Source organism: Mastigoproctus giganteus, chromosome 1 (genome assembly GCF_048544385.1).
Source record: "Mastigoproctus giganteus isolate SK-2022 chromosome 1, ASM4854438v1, whole genome shotgun sequence".
Lineage (NCBI taxonomy): Eukaryota > Metazoa > Arthropoda > Arachnida > Uropygi > Thelyphonidae > Mastigoproctus > Mastigoproctus giganteus.
In genome coordinates this window covers 37,432,087-37,451,885 of record NC_143575.1, presented here as the reverse complement: position 1 = coordinate 37,451,885, position 19,799 = coordinate 37,432,087, and the positions used below count along the sequence as shown (strand labels likewise).

The following is a 19,799-nucleotide window of genomic DNA, read 5'->3' as shown; positions in this document are numbered from 1 at the left end:
TGATTGGATACTATGATGCAGTGACAAAAGAACTGGATGCAGGGAATAACTTTGATATTATATACTTGGATCTTAGAAAGGCTTTTGATACTGTTGCACATGGAAGACTGCTACACAAATTGGAGCAGTGTGACATTGGAGGCAAATTGCTGCTATGGATAAAGGGGTGGTTGAGGGGGAGAAGACAGAGAGTGGTAATCAATGGACACTGCTCATCGTGGACTAATGTTATTAGTGGAATCCCTCGGGGCTCAGTGTTGGGTCCATTATTGTTTTCTGTATTTATAAATGATATTGATGATGGTATATCAAGCTTAATGTCCAAGTTTGCAGATGATACAAAGGTTGGCAGGGTTGTCAAGGACACTACTGACACTATGCTGCTGCAACAGGATCTGGAAAGGTTGAGCAGATGGGCTGAGAGGTGGCAAATGAAGTTTAACATTGACAAATGTAAAGTACTACACATGGGAAACAGCAACCCCAGAGCAACGTATCAACTCTGTGGTACTAGTACCACAGTGGTAGAGAATGACAGTGGTAGAGAATGAAAGGGACTTGGGGGTGGTTGTGCAGGCAGATATGAAGTACTCTGAGCAGTGCAGACGGGCTGCAAGAGTAGCTCATGGAGTATTGTCAATGATATACAGGAATTTTTCCAGCAGGGATAAGGAGGTGATTATTCCATTGTATAAGGCAATGGTCAGGCCACACCTAGAGAACTGTATACAGGTCTGGAGGCCTCATTTCAAGAAGGATGTAGAGCTGCTGGAACGAGTACAGAGAAGGGCAACAAGATTAGTGAATGGAACAAAGGGGTGCTCTTACGAAGAAAGGCTTAAGTTTTGCAAATTACAGTGTCTGGAGACTAGGCACCAGCGAGGTGATCTGATAGAGGTGTATAAAGCCTTGAATGGTTTAAGCATGCTCAATGCTGATGGGATTCTTCCTCTAGCTCAGAAAAATCACCTGAGAGGGCATAAATTCAAATTGAGGAAAGACAGATGTAGGATAGACGTGCAGAAATTTGCCTTTAGCCAGCGGGTGGTTGGTTGGTGGAACAGACTCCCATCCCTTGTGGTGGAGGTTGATAGCCTAAATAAGTTTAAGGCTCAGCTGGACAGGTATTTTGAACGAACAGAGGGGTGAAGTGGAAGTGGGGGTTTTTTTTTTTTTTTTGGCTGATGCTGCATAAGCTTGCTTTCTTGCATCAAATGCCTCTACTAATGCTAATGCTAATGCTAATAATCTAGGTAGGCTCATCAGAGAAGATTACAGATTTCCACAACTTAATTATTAACTAACAAGATACCATGATAAACTCCACTAACAGACATCTAATGACAGCTGCTAAAGGATGTCTCCATATTCAGGACTTGGCAACAATCTTCATGAGGATTTCAAAACAACATGAAAATTAACATAAAAAATGGTTATGTTATTGGAGTATTTTTTGTGACGTTATTTTACTTTTATTTATTTTAATAAACTTGATCATTCAGTTGAAAATTTATGTGGATTGTAGTTTTACTTAATCTAATTTTTGGAATAAGTTATTCTCACATGTCTTTCTTCCAAGAAATTCAAGAGAATAGCAAGGTTTCATCATCACCATCTGAATCTGTTATACAAAAATGGGTGTACATACATGTAGTATCTTAACACTTTATACCATTATCTTAAAACAAAGCTAACAGTTGCAATTTATACCATATACAAGTTGAGTCAGTAATGTTTTATTTTTACCAGTATTTTTGTTTCCAATATTTTAAAGTAGTGTTTTGCAGTCACCCTTTTGCAGAATGAGTGTACCTTGTGCTGTGCCAAAAATTTCTGGCAATTGACTCAAGAATCTACAGATAATTATAACTGTAAGTGAATTCTGATAGATGAATGGTCTACCAGATACTAACAACAAATAAGCTGTGAAATGACATTAACCACTTCACCTCACCTCACCTCACCTATCCTGTGTTACTTGAAAATACTGTAGAGTATGTATATACATTCTGTGACAATGAAATTGCAGCACCCTGAAAGAATACAGAGAGGATACTTAAAAGTAACAATAGCCAAGGAGTTAAGGAACATGTGATAAAAGTTGCAGATGCTAATGAGTGTGAACACATTTAATGACACAAAATGATGCTTACAATGGATAGATCAATCATGGCCAACATGTTCTCAATGGGAAGAAATCCAGGGTCCTGGCTGGCCACGACAATACTCCCACACCATGAAGACATTCAGAAAAAACCCCTGCAGTACATGTTTGAGCACAGTACTATGTACCGTCACCGTTCTCCCCACACCGGGTGGAAAAGTCCCAGGTTTGAATCCCGTCGATGATGCGAGGAACTTTAATGGGCTTTTTTCACTCTGTGGCTGAGTTAGTCGGTCTTAGGGCATAGATAGCAAGGTTTCCCCCCTCCCAGAAACTGGGGTTTTTCGTCCAATAAACAGACAAATCGACCACAGAACACATGCAATTAACAGACATAAGACACACACAGCACGTCAGATGAATATAATTATTTGGGTGGCCTAAAAATAATAATAATAATAGTACTATGTACCATGAAGACACTCAGAGAAAACCCCTGCAGTATATGTTTGGGCACTGTCCTACTTGATGTCCTAAAGATGATGTCATGCACCTGAGTAAGAAAGAGGAGAGCAAGAGGTACCAGAATCTAGGCAACACAGTGGTGAGCAGTTAGGTTGTTCCTGATGAACACTAATGACAACCATCAAAACTGATTGCTCCCCACACCATAATATGAGGGGTTTCCAAAAAGTAAGGTAACACATTTTTTTCCTTAATAATGGTGAAAGGGAATGAGATGAAATGTGGTGGACAGATAGACCTGTTAATAACATTCAAAAAGACCACCAGTGCAGTGTTGCAGTACTGTCACCTCACAGCAGATTCCAGTTGCAAAATGGCAGCTACCGTGTGAGTGTGGTCCAAAACAGGTGTTCGTGAAGTTATTCGCTTTTAGCAAAAGGGTCTTCACCAAGTGACATCGCTGTGAACCGGTTGCTGTGTATGGCGAAAAGGTGATGACAAAGAAGCAGGTGTGTTTTTGGTGCAATGAATTTAAAGCAGGCCATGTTGACATTGAAGGTCGACATCGGGCAGGCCTTCATCGAGTAAGACAGAAGACAACATTTTGCGCATTAAGGGCATCGTTCTTGAAAACGGGTGAGTGAAACTGCATAAATAGTGAACAGGAGTGAGTCGATTGTTCATGATGTCCTTGGCTTTTGAAAGGTATGCTGCCGCTGGGTGCCCTGATAATTGTCAGAGGAGGACAAAGCAAAATGCACGGGGATGTGTCTGGAGAACCTGTTGCGATGTAGCAACGAAGGAGAGGATTTTCTCGCTCGCACAGTCACAGCAGACAAAACATGGGTTCATCAATTTACCCCGCAGAGCAAACAAGACTCCATGACCTGGAAACATCCACAATTGCCTGTATGTTAAAAATTCAAAACTGTTCCCAGTGTCCGAAAAGTCGCGGCCACAGTGTTCTGGGATCGCGAAGGAATTCTGTTGGTGGATTTCTTGCCGAAAGGAGAAACAATCAATGCACAGCTTTACTGTGCAACATTGGAAAAACTGAAAGCCAACAAATGACCAGGACTCCTGACAGGCTGTGTGGTTTTGTTGCGCGACAATGCAACACCACACACTGTCCACACCACTTGTGAGTGGTTGCGCCATAATCGTTGGGAAACTCTGTCACATCCCCCCCCTCTACAGCCCAGACTTTCAGACTTCCATTTGTTCGGCCCTCTGAAAAAACATCTTTCAGGAAAGCATTTCACCATGGATGAGGAAGTTCATCAGGCGGTATGATGTTGGTTACTGTGTGTGGGCATGGACTTCTTCAGTACTGGTATTGATAAATTCATCCATCATTGGGACAAGTGCATCAATAAAACTGGAGACTTTGTGGAGAAGTAGTGCATGTTCACTTATTTCTTGGTGTGTAATTTCAACTTCGTATTATTAAACATCATCGAGAGATAAAATGTGTTACCTTACTTTTCGGAAACCCCTCGTAGCAGCAAGGCATGTAATATGGCACTCAACTTCAACAGTGGCTCCAGGATCATTGCATTCACCACATCATTGCCACATATGCATGCAGCAATCATCAGGCCCCAAGCAGAATCGAGATTCACTTGACGGCATTCAGTATCTTAGCAGGCTCATGCACAACACCATTTCCTGATACTGCTGACAACAGGCAGGGATAATTGGTGCAATGCTGTTTGCATGGTGGCCTTCTGCTAGTCAGCGTGGAATGGTTTGATGGGTGACAGCCAGCTGATGTCATTGATCGTTGGATGGTAGCCAACTTAGCTGTAAGTACATTCATTCAAGATACTGTTAAGACACCCGCCACCCAAGCTGAAGTTTCTATGTGGCTTAGAACTTGACTTTCTTAACTCATGCCGTATAATAAAATTCAATAAATTATTGATTAATTAATTTAACACAAGTAACTAAGATTGAGAGCTCATTATGCTGCTTGGCCCAAGCCAAGCTGAGATAAACTTTAGATATTCATTGTAAGTCCTGCCTATCCCAGTGGACTTGGTTTCCATCCCTAACACAGGAAGGAGGGCTCTACACTCTTACTTTTATTTGCACTCTCCTTTTAAATACAGCTTAAACAAAATCATTAAAATAAGCAAACTAATATTTTTCCTCAAACACAGTCTATAAGGATCTTTACACAAGCCTTCCCATCATTACCTCCACTCGACTCCTTATATCGACATAACAGCTGCAATAGAACATTATATGTTCAGATGTTTGGTCATGGTCTCCACACTGGCACTTCTGACCTTGTGCCAACCCTTACTCATAGTCTTAGCAAGGCTGTGCCCTGTAATAAGGAAGACTGCATTCACGCCAAACTGCTGCCAGACTTTCTTCCTTACATCAATAATATTAACTTTGGCAAGAACATGTAGATAACCCTATATTTATCTGAGATGTCCCACCTCCTTTGCCATTCTAACATTAACTCTGACAGTATCCTTCTTTTCTCAGATTGTACATCTTGTCTGGTATACAGCCTTCCATCATCTGGGCACAAACTCATTTAATATAGTCTTTCTTATATTCCTCCTTGTGCAACACACCAAAGCGGACAGAATAATCAACAAATCTGCCGACAGCAGCCTACATGAAACAATCTGAAGTGCATCTTTGGCCTTGAGGTTGTCACAGACATTCTCTCAGATATGCCAGACAAGCTGTACTTGCTACCTGGGAGTCTAAAATGCTGATGGAACTGATATTCGGGTGACACTCAAGTCAAGTGGAACCAATTTCGGTAAAGTCCGGACGGTCTGTGACAGCCAAATCCTCTGCTTGCACCTTCACGATGGTGGGACTGTTAGTAATCCTGGGTATAACCTCCATGCACTAGTACATGGTGGGTGACCACCCAGGTGTGAACCAACGTAAGCAGGGGTCGAGGTGTGGCGCCCACACCACATGGAGGAATGCCGCCCCTCTATGTTACCAGGCAGTACTAGGTAGCAGATGACTCTCGTCAAGCAGTGCAATACCACCACTTTGCTTATTGGAGGCTTGAAGTGGTGGAACCCATGTTTAGTCTGTAGAGCTAAGTTCCAGTCAACCCTACCCTATCTCTTCCATCATGCAGTATGATTGATGACTTTTGAGGTTATGACAAACATCGTGGCGAGATCCAATATTCCTTACATTTCGAGGGTACAGCTCTAAAACAGTGTTCGCAGGCCGGTCACTAGTTAGTACACCGGACCGAACCTATTGGTAACTCTCTAGGAGGCTTCTGGATCAGCTAGTGTACTACTCTGCCAGATAGTGACTGGAGTAGTGTTTATGCGGGGAGCACTGTAGAGGCCACGTTATGTCAAGGATCTGGGTATATTCTTACCATGTGTACGCCATATCCAAAAATTTCATTACTTCATACAGAATTCCCACCATTCCCAATATGCTCCATTCAATGCATCCTGTGGTCTTCCGTCAAAAGGATGTCAGAAGGATTTTGACGAATCTTGATGCTAAGAAAGCTCCAGGTCCCGATGGTATTTCTCCACTTGTTCTCAAAACCTGTGCTCCTGAACTTACTCCTATTCTTTGCCACCTTTTTTCACTTTCTTATTCCAAAGGTGTTTTTCCTTCTGCTTGGAAATTTGTTCATATCCAGCCAGTTCCTAAAAAGGGTGACAAATCCCTCCCATCCAATTATCGTCCCATTGCAATTACTTCTACTCTTTCTAAAGTAACGGAGAAATCAATTAACCGCCAACTCTTAAACTACCTAGAAACCTTCCGTCTCATCAACGATCGTCAGTATGGATTCCGTCAGTGTCGATCCACTTGTGATATTCTGGTTTATGTTACACATTTATGGACTAATTCAATGGAAAGGTTCGGTGAAACACAAGTAGTTGCTCTTGACATCTCAAAGGCTTTCGATGGTGTTTGGCATAAAGGTCTTCTAAACAAGCTTCCATCTTATGGTTTGCAACTGTTTTTAGTAATTGGTTATCCAGTTTTCTCTCTGATCGCTCACTGAGGGTGATGGTAGCTGGCTCTCTGTCTTCTAACTTCTTCACTAATTCTGGTGTCCCCCATGGTTCAGTTCTTTCCCCCACTCTTTTCCTCTTGTATATTAATGACCTTCTTCCATTGACTGGAAATCCTATCCATAGTTTTGCCGATGATAGCACATTGCATTCCACTTTCCATTTTGAGAAACCTTGTCCTGCTCAATCAGCTTCAAGTTCTCGAAAATCTGCTGCCAATTCCTTAAATGCCGATCTTCAGTTAATTCTCCAGTGGGGCAAAGACAACTTAGTTGATTTCAACCCTTCTAAAACTCAGTCTTGTCTTATATCTCGCAAAAAGGATTCTTCTGCTCCTATGCTTATCTTTAGTGACACTCCGATTTCTAGGCAAAATGATATATCTCTTTTGGGGATTACCTGACTTCTAATCTCTCTTGGCACAAGCACATTACAAATATTGCTTCCTCTGCATCTAAAAAACTTGGTTTTCTCTTTCGCTCTCGTCGGCTTTAGTTTTCTTCCAAACAGCTGCTCACTCTGTATAAATTGCAAATCCGCCCTGCCATGGAATATTGTTCCCACATCTGGGGTAGTGCCCCCAAAACCTCTCTCAGGCTTCTCGATTCCATTCAGAAGAGGGCAGTTAGGTTAATTAATGATTCATCTTTAACAAAGTCTCTCCACTCGCTGCCTCATAGACGTACTGTTTCTGCTGCATGCCTCTTCTACAGATACTTCCATGGGCACTGTTCTTCTGAATTGGCTTCTATAATTCTCGCTCTCTCTTTCAAAACAGTCCAAACACATGCTACCACCAGCCAACATCCATTTACTGTCCAACTCCAAACTCACAGAACCAACTTTTCATCCTCCTCGTTTATTCATTCAACTGCCGTTTTCTGGAACAACCTTCCTTCATACATATTTCCTGAAAATTACAGTCTACAGAAGTTCAAGTCCAATGTCAACAAATATCTTCTTTCATCTTCTCAACCTCCAACCCAAGCACGGTACTAAGTACTATAGGTTCTAATACCTCTCGTGTTTGGGGTTTACATAAAAAAAAAAAAAAAAAAAATCTGTCGAAACAGTTTGACATACTCTAGTGATCAACAAAAGAGTAAACCTTTGAGCCTGCAAAATATACTTTTTAATTAACAAATTTGTCATTCTACAAAGACAAGCTGTTGAGGCATAAGTTATTATTGGAACAAAGAGGCAATCATACAATAGATTAAGTGCTCTGTCCTTTATGCCCCAGTCCACCCTTTACTAGCATCAGTAGAGGCATATGATACAAGAAAGCAAGCTTATACAGCATCAGCCAAAAAAAAAAAAAAAAAAACCCCTTCCCATTTCACTGATTCGTTCATTCCAAATGTTTGTTTAGTTCTGCCTTGAATTTATTTAAGCTATCAACTTCCACAACAACAGATTTTTTTTTTTTTTTTTTATGAAAACCCCAAACACGAAAGGTATCAAAACCTATAGCACTTAGTACCGTGCATGGGTTGAAGGAGAAGTATGGGGGGGAGGAGGATGCCGGAAACTTTGCTCTAGAGACTAAACATGGGTTTCACCACTTCAAGCCTCCAATAAGCAAAGTGGTGGTATTGCACTGCTTGATGAAAGTCATCTACCACCTACAGATGGAAGTTTGTTCCAGCAATCAACTACCTACTGGCTAAAGGCAAACTTCCACACATCTATTCTACAACTGTCTTTCCTCAGTTTGAATCTATGACCCCTCAGGTTTGTAATCTGAGCAAGAGGAAGAATCCCATCAGTATTGAGCCTGCTCAATCCATTCAAGGCCTTATACACCTCAATCAGATCGCCTCGCAGGTGCCTAGTCTCCAGAAGCTGCAATTTGAGAACTTCAGCCTTTCTTCATAAGAGCACCCCTTTGTTCCCTTCACCAGTCTTGTCCTTCTCTGTACCCGTTCTAGCAACTCTGCATCCTTCCTAAAATGAGGCTTCCAGACTTGTATGCAGTACTCAAGGTGTGGCCTGACTATTGCCTTATACAAGGGGATAATCACCTCCTTACCCTTGCTCGCAAAATTCCTATATATCATTGACAAGACCCCATGACTTACTCTGGCAGCCTGTCTGCACTGTCCAGAAAACTTCATATCTGACTGTACAATTACCCCCAGATCTCTTTCATTCTCCACTACCCTGAGTGTAACACCACATAGTTGGTACATTTCTTTGGGGTTACTGCTATACATATGCAGTACTTTGTACTTATAACTCTCTTTAGCTTGGCGTATAATGTTCTTATCTTCTTTTTCAAATACTTAGCATATGGGACAAAACTGATCCGCTCTCCTATCAACACACCCAAATACTTAACTGTCATGGCATAGTGAACAGACACTCCATGTACATGAACGAAAGGTCCCCTATTCTTGCTCAATTGTCCTTTTAATAATAGTTGCAGTTTTAGTTTCAGAAATTTGTAAGCCATACTATGTGGACCAATTCATTAAATCTCTCAAAACTCTTGCAGCCTGTTCTTCTATATGAGTTCGAGCATTACCATACACCAAAAATAGAAGGTCATCGGCATAGGTTATCACATCAACACCCACAGAATTTTGTTTCAGGAATTCATCTATTACCATGCACCAGGCCTGAGGACAACCTCTCACTACATCTTTTACAATTTCTGTGTTAAAGATGTAGTGTATCATGAAAATCCTCAAAAACACCAAGTACATACCGCCCCTCAAACTCCTGTGTATACCTCACCATCTGACACCCACACACACACACACCCACACACACACACACACACACACAGCATCTTCTGTTAATCTTCCCTTCCTATAACCAAATTGGTTACAAGAGGACAAGTTTTGTTCGTATATTAGCATTAGTAGAGGCATTTGATGCAAGAAAGCAAGCTTATGCAGCATCAGCCGAAAAAAAAAAAAAAAAAAAAAAACACTTCCACTTCACCCCTCTGTTCGTTCAAAATACCTGTCCAGCTGAGCCTTAAACTTATTTAGGCTATCAACCTCCACCACAAGGGATGGAAGTCTGTTCCACCAACCAACCACCCGCTGGCTAAAGGCAAATTTCCGCACGTCTATCCTACATCTGTCTTTCCTCAATTTGAATTTATGCCCTCTCAGGTGATTTTTCTGAGCTAGAGGAAGAATCCTATCAGCATTGAGCATGCTTAAACCATTCAAGGCTTTATACACCTCTATCAGATCACCTCGCTGGTGCCTAGTCTCCAGACACTGTAATTTGCAAAACTTAAGCCTTTCTTCGTAAGAGCACCCCTTTGTTCCATTCACTAATCTTGTTGCCCTTCTCTGTACTCGTTCCAGCAGCTCTACATCCTTCTTGAAATGAGGCCTCCAGACCTGTATACAGTACTCTAGGTGTGGCCTGACCATCGCCTTATACAATGGAATAATCACCTCCTTATCCCTGCTGGAAAAATTCCTGTATATCATTGACAATACTCCATGAGCTACTCTTGCAGCCCGTCTGCACTGCTCAGAGAACTTCATATCTGCCTGCACAACCACCCCCAAGTCCCTTTCATTCTCTACCACTGTCAGTGTTGTACCACAGAGTTGATACGTTGCTCTGGGGTTGCTGTTTCCCATGTGTAGTACTTTACATTTGTCAATGTTAAACTTCATTTGCCACCTCTCAGCCCATCTGCTCAACCTTTCCAGATCCTGTTGCAGCAGCATAGTGTCAGTAGTGTCCTTGACAACCCTGCCAACCTTTGTATCGTCTGCAAACTTGGACATTAAGCCCGATATACCATCATCAATATCATTTATAAATACAGAAAACAATAATGGACCCAACACTGAGCCCTGAGGGACTCCACTAATAACATCAGTCCACGATGAGCAGTGTCCATTGATTACCACTCTCTGTCTTCTCCCCCTCAACCACCCCTTTATCCATAGCAGCAATTTGCCTCCAATGTCACACTGCTCCATAATTCTACTAATACATTGTCATTCGTATGTTTTTGCCAGCACAAATTGTAAAGCAATCGGGTGGTATGAACCAGGCTCCTCCAGTATCTTATCTGGACTTTTTATAATTAATCTTAATAGCTTAGTTCTCCAGGCCGGGGGAAAGGAACCTTTATCTAAACATTTATTATACATATCCACAAAGACAACAGGTGTCAAATGGAATGCTCTTTTCATTACTTTCACCTCTATCAAATCAAGGCCCGGCGATCAGTCATCCTTAGCCTGTGCAATCGCCTCTGAAACCTCATCTTGAGTAAACAACACTTCATCCTTATCAGATTGATACGAAGCATTACCTCTGCCCATCCCTTGATGTGCGTCTGTTTGTTCCATTTCTAATGTCAGAAACAACTGATCCAAGATTATGTTTGTGGAATCGTACCAATGAATGGCACTAAAATTTCCAATATTAATTACATAACTCATTTCATCAAAACATACTTTTTCAGTTACAATCTTAAAAATTGATCCCCAGGGGTCTCTTGATCCTTTCTCATTCACAAACTTCTTCCAAGAAGTTTCTTTGAGAACCTTTATACTCAACATATTCTTTCCTTAACCTCCTATATTCTAATTTATATATATCAGCCATATTAACGTCACCAACACGACAATAAAATTTAAATTGTTTTCTAACAGTCCTTAACTCCTTTCTCTGTAAATCCAATAATCCACTCCACCAATTTATAGGATGCCTTCTAAATTTCTTTTGGCGGGTCTTCAAGGACCCGCCAATTTTCTATCTTACTATAAACAGAAATCGTACTCACAGTTAAATCTATATGGGAATCCCCATGTACAGTGGAATAAGTAGGCTGATGTCATGGTGTATTTATTACCATCAACCCCGAGGCAGAAAGGAAATCCTCAAGAATCTCATCTCTTTCACTGGACTCCCTTCCACCCCAGAGTGGGAAATTCAAATTAGAATCAAGAGCAACAATTATATCATTAGGTAATAACACATGGCATATCCTCTTTAACTTATTTATATATGGCTCAATTTACTAAGAAGGTAGACAATATAAGGAAACAAAATAGATCTTCCCAAAATTCCCAATAATTTCACAACATATGATACTTTCATCTGAAAGACGAGTTAATTTGGTCACCACCATTCTTACATTCCTTACCAAAATAAGTTTTGGGATGATCACTTTCAGTCACAATCCTATAACTCATAGGATATCCTCTAACTTTACCCATCACTTCATAAGGTTCTTGAACCAGAGCAATATCTAATTCTTTCTTCTCCATCTTATATGCCAATTGTGATGCCATCTTATACACCTATTGCTCTCTGTGCATTTAACTGTACCACATTTATTTTCTGTTTATACATTTGCAATGCTCTTTTATATTCTTGGCAATTCTTATCCACTGCAACATGGTTCATTGCCCTCTTCCTCAGGTTGCAATTATTACAAACCGGTCCTTCACCTTTACGAGTACAATCTTTGTAAGAATGACCTGTTTTGGAACAGCGTCCACAAAACAACAGTTCTCTGACAATATTTTGAAATATGACATTTGACGCATTGTGTTACCGAGAAGATTTCACAGAATTTATATGCCATCCATAGGGCATATAATCTTTCACACTTTCCAATAACTTTCCAGACCTTCAGCCTGACTTCCAGAACCCAATTAACCTTATCACTATTCCTAGATTTATTTACAGAAACAAGCTCAACATTCTCATTGAATGCCTTCTTGGACACTCCAGTCTTTACAGTTCCTTAGCCACAACTGATCCAGGAACTCTTCTTGGTTTACATCCTTATCTATATCAAAAATCATAATTCTTGGATGAACTGTCCTTGGTACACTCAGTCTTAAACCCACTTCCTGTATCTTGGCACAGCTTTTGATTTTGCATATATCATCATCCCCCTCGGCCTCCACTGGCACACCACAATCTTGTACTATTCTAATGTTTTTTACTTTCACATCTTTCAATAATGGTTTTACTTCTTTTAATAATTTCATTTTCACCTCTTCACTGGTTTTGAATCCTTCACTATCACCTTTTATCAACAATACCTTTGGGACTGTCTTTTCTTTTGGACTTTCTTGTATTACTACAGCATAAGTTTTTACTTCTTTAGCCATTTTATCTAATCGTCCTCTCAATAGCAAGTTATATACGTCCATTGCTTTTGTTTCCAACACATCCCACATCTCCAAGATTATTCTCATGGCGGCTTTAGGAACATGACTATATTTATCGAACAAATAGGCTTTCAATCTTCTTATTTCTTTAACATTTTCAAACTCTTTGAATTTAGATTGTTCCTTACTATGATCATCTCGCTTTCTTTTATATGTCTCTCCTGTATCTATATTTTGAGACTGTTCCTTCTTGGCACTGTTGCTTGCCCTTAATTTCCTTTTCTTTGATTTTGAGGTCTGAGACAGGCCCGAGAGAGATGATGACACAGAACCCTTAGGTGGAGTTCTCGAAATAGTTTTTCCAGAGAATACCTCAATTTTTGCTAAGTCCCACACTTGTGATGGAATCTCCTTAATTATCTCTTCTCTTTCATCATTGATGACTGCTGATATTACCTCTAACAATTCCTTTTTGGTAATTGTTTCTGGAGGCTCCGTTCTATCAGAATCTTTTCCATAATTATATATTATAAAATTTAAATATATTTACAATAAAAGCTGAATCCCTAAAATGGGAAACAGCCAACTATTTACAAAATTTACAAACTCACAATACAGGATCGAGAGCCCACAAATACAGCATACCCTGAATGACTAAAAAGCTCACAAAAATCTATTCACAAGCAAGCTAAAACCCACCTCACTCAAGTTCAACAAGTGAGGGTCCCAGGGAAAAAGCCTTTAATTTGGTGAGGGCATGGATATGCTTTCAATAACCTCAGGAGAGGTAAAATAAGTCCCCTCCTGAGTTAAAAAAAAAAAAAAAAAAAAAAAATTTCGAAAAGTTCAAACGTCAAAACAAAACTCCTTGCCCCTACTACATCAATAGCTCAATTCAGCCAGACAAGCAGGTCTGGCTGAATTGAGCTATTGCCAGGGTGGGCAGGTGAGGGGTTACTCCCCTCACCTGCCCACCCCGGACCATGTGGAGGTAAGAGTAGTGGCACAAGGCTTACGAGCCTCTAGGCAAAAGGAAGAACAAACAATCCTGTAATTCGTAATCCTTCCAATTGCCCCAGCATCACCCCCAGGGCAGCTGTAAGTTGTAAATCTGTTGACTCTTATCAATGGGTAAGATGATCCTCCCAGTCTATAGTTCTCTGTTGTGCCCCACTACCCATTCTACGAGCAGTTGTACCTTGCTACAGCCACCGTTGCCAACATCGGTGCACTGTGGTATTGTTGCAGCCCACACATTCCACTACACAATGAACTGATTGACCATTCAGCCTCTCAAAGGCTGATAATCTGCTCTCTGCTAAAGTCACTGAATTGATTTTAGCATAGAGCAGAATATGACATCTCAGCATTCTCTACAATCTCCTTGCATTCAGAAATTGGTTCCTGCAAGACAAAAGCTTGTTAACTGTGTTACATATGTGTAGCTTTGAACTCCATAATCTCTATTTCATTTTTATATCAGCTGAAGCTTCTACTGATTGGTCCCATATTTTAACTATTTTTCTATCTCAGATCAACTCATCCACCTGCTGATTTGCATGCATTTCTGATCACTCCTGGGTGCTGCAATTTCATTGTCACAGAGTGTACACTGATTTTCTGTTTGATAAGGAGAAACAAAGTAAATCCCTAAACCGATTCATCCCTAAGCCTAAGAACTAACTCAAAGCTGAGTAGAAAATGTGTCGATAAAATTTCCATTGACACAACAGCAGGAATTGAGAACCACCAAGTCAGTGATAAGCATATAACCATCACATACACGATGTCAGAAGTTGAAAGACACTAATATTAATGATATTGAAAGTATAGTAACGTCACACTTAAATCAAAATCTGTAACTCTGCATTGTTTAACATAATGAAAGAAAATAAATATAGTAATATAGCTGAATATGCTGAATAAGATCACAATAAAATTTAATTAAATATTTCTATGACAGGAATAATCTTGGAAAAGCAAACCTCCTTTCATATATTCCATTGTAATATAACAGAAGAAAAGTTAGTTTTTATAACAACATAATCAAAAGGGCACTTCTTGGCAACTGAAATCATATTTCAACAAGTGAATTATGAATAGCAATGAACAGGACGTATCGCAGGAAAAATCTGCAAAATTTCAGAGGTTGATTCCTGAGTGATTATAACCAAGATTCATCTTGACATGGTCCCACTTCTGGATAGGTGAGGAAAGAAATAGTAGTAGTAGTGGCATGTGATGCAAGAAAGCAAGTGTATGAGCTTATGCAGTATCAGCCAAAAAAAAAAAAAAATCATACCATTCCCTCCAAATGCCTGTCCAGTTCCTCCTTAAATTTATTTAACCTATCAACTTCCACAACGACAGATGGAAGTTTGTTCCAGCAATTAACCACCCGCTGGCTAAAGGCAAATTTCCGCACATCTATTCTACATCTGTCTTTTCTTAATTTGAATTTATGCCCCCTTAGGCTCGTAATCTGAACAAGTGGAAGGATCCCATCAGAATTCAGCGTGCTCAACCCATTCAAGGCCTTATACACCTCAATCAGATCACCGCGCAGGTGCCTAGTCTCCAGCCACTGCAATTTGCAGAAATTAAGCCTCTCTTGGTAAGAGGATACCTTCATTCTCTTCACCAATCTTGCTGCCCTTCTCTGTACACGCTCAAACAAATCTACATCCTTGCTAAAATGAGGCCTCCAGACCTGTCTACAGTACTCAAGGTAGCCTGACAATTGCCTTATACAGAGGGACAATCACCTCCTTTTCCCTGCTAGCAAAATTCCTATATATCATTGACAAAACCCCATGACCTGCCCTGGCAGCCTGTCTGCGTTGCTCAGAAAACTTCATATCTGACTGCACAATTACTCCCAGGTCTTTTTCATTTTCTACCACCTTAAGTGTAGTACAACACAGTTGGTACGTTTCTCTGGGGTTACTTCTACCCATATGTAGTACTTTGCATTTGTCAAGGTTAAACTTCAGTTGCCACTTCTTAGCTCATCTGGCCAAATTATCTAGATCCTGTTGCAGTAGCACACTGTCAATACTGTCATTAACAACCCTGCCAACCTTTGTATTATCTGCAAACTTCGACACTAAGCCTGATATACCTTCATCAATATCATTGATAAATATACAAAACTACAGAGGATCCAACACCAAACCCTGTGGGATTCCACTAATAACATTAGTCCACGAAGAGCAGCACCCATTAATTACCACACTGTCTTTTCCCACCCAACCATCCTTTTATCCATTGTAGCAACGTACCCTTAATACCATTCTGCTCCAATTTGTACAATAGTCTACCATGCGCAACAGTGTCAAAAGCTTTCCTGAAATCCAAATATATGATATCAAAATTATTTTTTGTATCCAGTTCCTTTGTAACCACATCATAATATCCTATGAAATTTGTGAGACAAGACTCCCTTAACAAACCCATGCTGTGTCTGAATTATTGCTGCATACTTGTCTAGATGATCCTGCAATGCATCTTTAACCAGTGACTCCATTATTTTACCCGGAACAGAAGTTAAACTAACTGGTCTGTAATTATTCATGTCACCCTTCGATCCCCCTTTGTGAAAGGGGATACATTTGCACATCTCCAGTCCGTGGGGACCTCCCCTGAGTCCAAGGATGCTCTCATAATTATCACTAAGGGTTTGCTTAGTTGCTTTGCCGCCTCCTTTCATAGAACTGGATAGATCCCATCCACCCTAGGTGCCTTTCTATTGTTTAACTTCAACAATTTCTCCTCCACGTTGCTCTCAGTTATTACAAAATCATTAAGCGCCCTGCTACAATCTGATAACTTTCTGCCATTTTCAAACCTTAATAACTCCTCGTGTGTGAATGTAGATGAAAAATACTCATTCAGTTTGTTTGCTATCTGAGCAGGATCATCAACAGTGGAACCATCGATATCAAGTGGACCAATCAGAATTCATCCCCCTCCTTTTAGAGTTTATATAAGTAAAGAAATCCTTGCTGTTTTTCTTAACATCCTTTGCCAAAGATTTCTTGTAATCTGCCTTCGCCTGCCTAACATCCTTTGTGACTTGATTACAGACTAGCTTATATCTGCCATAAGCTTCTGTGTCGCCTGATAATTTATATGCATCCCATGCATTTTTCTTCTGTGTCACGAGTCTCATTAGGCGCCTCTATAGCCAGGTGGGAAGGAGCAGCAGTGCGTAGCACACGCTTCTTGATTAGACTGGGGTTCGAGCCCGTCACCACCAAATACGGAGGATGCGGAAAGGTCAGGGAAAGACCACCGCATATACCGGAGCAATATGGCCTTAGTTGCTAATGCTCCTAAAAACCAAATAACAAACAAACAAACAAAACAAGTCTCATTAGTTCATTTAATAACCATTTAGGCCTAAACCTTGAACAATATTTCTTAATAGGTATGAAACTTTTAGTAGCATCCACGATTAATTCCTTGAATGCTTTCCACTTAGAATTTACTGTTGGTAACATCGTCAGTTGATCCCACTGTACAGAATTTAAAAACTGTCTGAGACCACTGCACTCACCTTTACAGAAGCAAAAACCCTTTCCTTTACCCCTGATGGTAATTATATCTTTAAGTAAATCCCACATCAGTACACTGTGATCACTGCCACCTAGTGGTTCCTTTATCTGCAAATTCTTAATACATGAATGATCACTGCTGATAACCAGATCAAGAGTATTACCCTCTCTGGTTGCCTCTCGAACATGCTGCTGCAGAAAACAATCATCCAATAAATCCACAAAAGTCTTACTAGTGTGTGAGTGACCAACTCAAAAGTTCCAGTCAATATCTGGGAAGTTAAAATCCCCCATTATAAGACATTCTGATTTACTAGCCCACTCTATTTCTCTGTACAACTGTTCATTGTACTCATTAGGCCTATAACACACTCTTACCCTTATTTTTGCTTTTGCGGTGCTTATGTCACACCAAACTGACTCAACAGTGCACTGTTCATCTATATCAACTGGATGCACTTCTTTTGATTTTATGTTTTTCTTAATTAACAGCATAACACCCCCTCCCTTCCTATCGTGTCTATCCTTTCTGTACACATTGTACTCCCAAAATTCCAGTTCTGCATTCCTTATATCTGTGTGACACCACGTCTCTGCTATCCCAACAATATCCGCCTTTGATGTGTTGGCCAACACTTCAAATTCATCAAATTTATTTACTATACTTCTAGCATTGGTATACATGTACCTATCCTTATTATTAGTTACCCTAACACATCCCATATACCCACCTGTTTCCCGATGACTGCCATCAGTCTCTGAAACCCCAGCACCCCTCGCTCCAGGTTGCTACTTATTCTAATCGAAGTTGTGCAAGAATCACCTTCACCTCTGCCTGCGGCTACTTTTAACCTTTTAGTCTGTCTGTGAACCCCCCCCCAAGCTAGCAGTTTCCGATCCACCTAACACTGCCTCGATAGCATCAGCAAATATTGTTGCACTCTTTCTATTTAAGTGTAGAAATAAACCTACTAGTAACTGCAGCACTGCCTAACATGCACAAGTCATGGTCTAGTTACGTAGTCTAGTTCTTGCAAGTGTTCTGAGAGCATATAAGAAGTGTTTGGTTGTGTGTTATTAGACTGATCATGTTTAACTGTGTGCTTTTACCAGAAAGATGCTGGCTAAGTTTTCCAAAAAGGAGTGCACTGACATCCACTTCATATAGTATTTGCAATGATAATATGAAAGAAGCTGTTGAAGAAAGCCAACCGCAATTTCCCGGCACTATCATCCCTAATCAACAAATTTCTATTGCTACACACTGACATCTGTGGGAAGCTAGATCATTTGGAATTGTATCTGAATGTAAAGTTAATCACAAAGTTCAAAAGAATTTGATTGGAGCAGCAATGACTTGGAACAAGTACTCAGCGCACACACACTTACACTTTGGAGTTTCTAAAACACTGTTTAGATGGAAATAAGTGAAGGATGTTTACATCTTTACCACTTTCAACAAGTAATGTTATCTTGAAGAGGCAGATTATGAACGTTGAGTGAACTTTTCTTGTTGGGTGCTTGCTAATCTTGATGTGTGAAGGCATCCTTTATTCACTCAGTGAATTAAGAGTGCTTGCACACACCAAGAATATGAGCATTATTCACTTCATTGAGTTGAGGTAGAATGAATAATACTTATAAAAAGCACATATAAGCTGATGACAATCCCAAGCAATTGTTAAAACTATTTCCAATGTGGGCTTTTAGTAAATATAAGGTGCAGAGTTGTTGGGCACCAATTAATCAGACTATATATGTTCAACAATGTTTCAGTGCAGAAAAATATAATTTTTTTTGGAAAATGAGATGATTGGCCTTTTGGAGGATGTTTCATAAAGGCACAGTGGTGTGTGTATTTCAATCATGATGTAGTTCTGCCACATTTCCATTATCTGAAATGTTACTGTCGCTTAATGGTTAAGGTGGCCCTTATACTTGGTCAGCTATCTCCTGACCTTAACCTTTTAGACATCTGGGGTCACATGAAATCATTAGTATATGCAAAAAAAATTAACAAGAGGGAGATTACAGTCTACATTTGGATTTATTTTTATTTGTTCAGAATGTGTGTGCCTTAAACCAAGTAAAAGGCACACATTCTGAGAAGCTATCATAAGTTTTATTGACATTCAATTCTTAAAGTAACTGATTTTCTAACTTAGGAGTAAGTTTTAAGATGATTTTAAAACATTTTGGAACTTTTAATTTTAAAATCATGCTATGAAATGATTGGTATGACTAGACTACTGTGTTTAACAAGGTATTCTATTCATAGCAATCTTTTCTTACAATTGCCATAATTCCATATTCGAAATCAGACACATACTGAAGTGTCAATCCCTGAAGTTTGGCACATTTTTCCTGAGACATCCTATATATATATATCAGTAATTACCTTAATTACAGTACTATAATTTGAGGGTTTAGTGTCAAACAATGTTAACTACAAAATCATTTTAAAATCATTTTGTAGTTGATATTTCTCTGTAATTAACAAAAAAAAGTCATTTGACAATTTCTTTAT

The 19,799-nt window shown here is 39.9% G+C and overlaps 1 protein-coding gene across 1 annotated transcript in view; it reads right to left on the bottom strand.

Annotated features, from left to right (window-relative positions):
- Positions 1-19,799, bottom strand: part of LOC150090711 (uncharacterized) — a 257,039-nt gene that overhangs the window by 211,943 nt on the left and 25,297 nt on the right. The gene's annotated exons all lie outside the window — the stretch shown is intronic.